Consider the following 2,029-nt stretch of genomic DNA (forward strand, 5'->3'; position numbering starts at 1 on the left):
CTCTTAGGCGTTTTAAATCCTATTTAAACACCTGATGAGGCACTTAGAAGAGAGAGACGGAGTAGGAGGCAAGGAATTACTCAAGGGAAGTCGATTGATCCATCTCAGAAGCGGGATTCATCATCGAGGCTGAAGATCTCCATTCAATTTCTATTCAGGGGTTTTGAGTTTTCTTTATGTTTTGTATTCATTATTCTTCTGAGATGTTTTCTTTCATAATTATGAACTAAACCCCCTAAATACCTAAGGGGAACAAAACCTGAGACAGATCTTGTTATTATTATCTGAATTGTATGATAAATATTTGACTTGTTCTTAATTATGTGTTCTTAATTCTTGTCTTAATATTCCAGTTTCAAGTTAATGCGCTTATTCAGAGGAGCAAAAGTCCCTGTCTAAGAATAAATTTGTCATAATTAAGCCGAGTTGATTGCACGCCTAGAGATAGGGTGACAAGATTTTTTCGGATTAAGGTGAAACCTAATAAGGGGATCCATAGATCGAGTTAATGCAACACTAGGGTGTTAATTAGAAAGAGATTTCAATTATTGAACCTAGGGTTAGACGTTATTAGTCTCGAGAGAGATAATAATATAACTTAGGGATTTCTACGGATCAAGTCAAATGAATAAATAAATCGATTGAGTCAAATAACAAGTGAAGTCTAGGTGGATTTTTCCTTGGGTATTGTCTTAATCAATCGAGTTTTCCCAAAAGCTTTTCCCCAATTTTCTCTCTGTGCACTCTTAGTTTAGCTAATTAGTTTAGATAAACAAATCCCTTAATTTTTAGGCTAGATAATAAAAAGAAAGTAATTACTAGTACTCTTGGTTCCTTTGGGTTCGACAATCCAGTTTTGCTAAAGCTATACTACTGTTCGATAGGTACACTTGCCTTTATCGTGATAATAGTTAGTTTCAAAAATGATTAATTATAAATTTTTAAAACCTATCGTGAATATCACGTATCAAGTTTTTGGTGTCGTTGCCGGGGAACTAAGATACTAGGAACACTTGATTTTTATTACTTTAGCCATTTTACTTTATTTGCAATTTAAAATTTTATTTTATTTTATAATTTTTCTTTTATTCACTCTTGGCAGGTTTTTATAGTGTATGACTAGAAGAAACCCGTCGGGACCATTACTGTTTGATAGTAAGATCGATCACATAGTTCGCAGAAACCGAAGAGAAATAAGGCAAAGCTTAAGATACACAGAGGAAGAGCAAGAGGACGATATTCACACCACAACCGAGGAGATGGTTGAAAACCAAGAAAATTCGCTACCTCCTGTGATTGCTGCTAATCAGAATCCTGCTCCACATGCTATGTATGATTATGCTAAACCTTCTTTAACAGGAACTGAATCGAGCATAGTTAGGCCTGCTGTTGCTGCAAATAATTTTGAACTGAAACCTAACACCATTTAAATGATCCAACAGTTTGTTCAGTTTGATGGTTTGCAGGACAATGACCCAAATGCTCATTTGGTGAATTTCTTAGAGTTTTGCGACACTTTTAAAATAAATGGCATTTCTGATGATGCCATTCGCCTTTGGTTATTATTTTTTTCATTGAGGAATAAAGCTAAACAGTGGTTGAACTCGTTACCACGAGGGTCAATCACTACTTGGGAACAAATGACCGAAAAGTTTTTATTAAAATATTTTCCGCCGGCTAAAATAGCCAAATTACGTAATGATATATCTTCTTTTGTACAGATGGATTTAGAAACACTTTATGATGCATGGGAGAGATACAAGGACCTTTTAAGAAGATGCCCTCACCATGGGTTACCACTCTGGCTACAGGTTCAAACGTTTCACAATGGCTTGAATCCTTCGACTAGACAGATGATTGGCGCAGCTGCTGGAGGAACTATCAATAATAAGACACCTGAGGATGCTTATGAATTTATAGAAGAGATGTCACTGAATACTTATCAGTGGCAAGTCATGAGAATAAAACCAACGAAAACAGCTGGCATTTTTAACGTCGATTCGGTCACTATGCTCTCTCATCAGGTAGA

General features: G+C 35.8%; 1 non-coding gene across 1 annotated transcript; it reads right to left on the reverse strand.

Moving 5' to 3' along the window:
* Positions 1-1,688: 1,688 nt before the first annotated feature.
* LOC128292122 (small nucleolar RNA R71) lies at positions 1,689-1,795 on the reverse strand. The gene has a single exon (XR_008282107.1). It is a non-coding gene; the product is annotated as a small nucleolar RNA R71 (small nucleolar RNA).
* Positions 1,796-2,029: the final 234 nt, after the last annotated feature.

This window comes from Gossypium arboreum, chromosome 4 (assembly GCF_025698485.1).
Source record: "Gossypium arboreum isolate Shixiya-1 chromosome 4, ASM2569848v2, whole genome shotgun sequence".
Lineage (NCBI taxonomy): Eukaryota > Viridiplantae > Streptophyta > Magnoliopsida > Malvales > Malvaceae > Gossypium > Gossypium arboreum.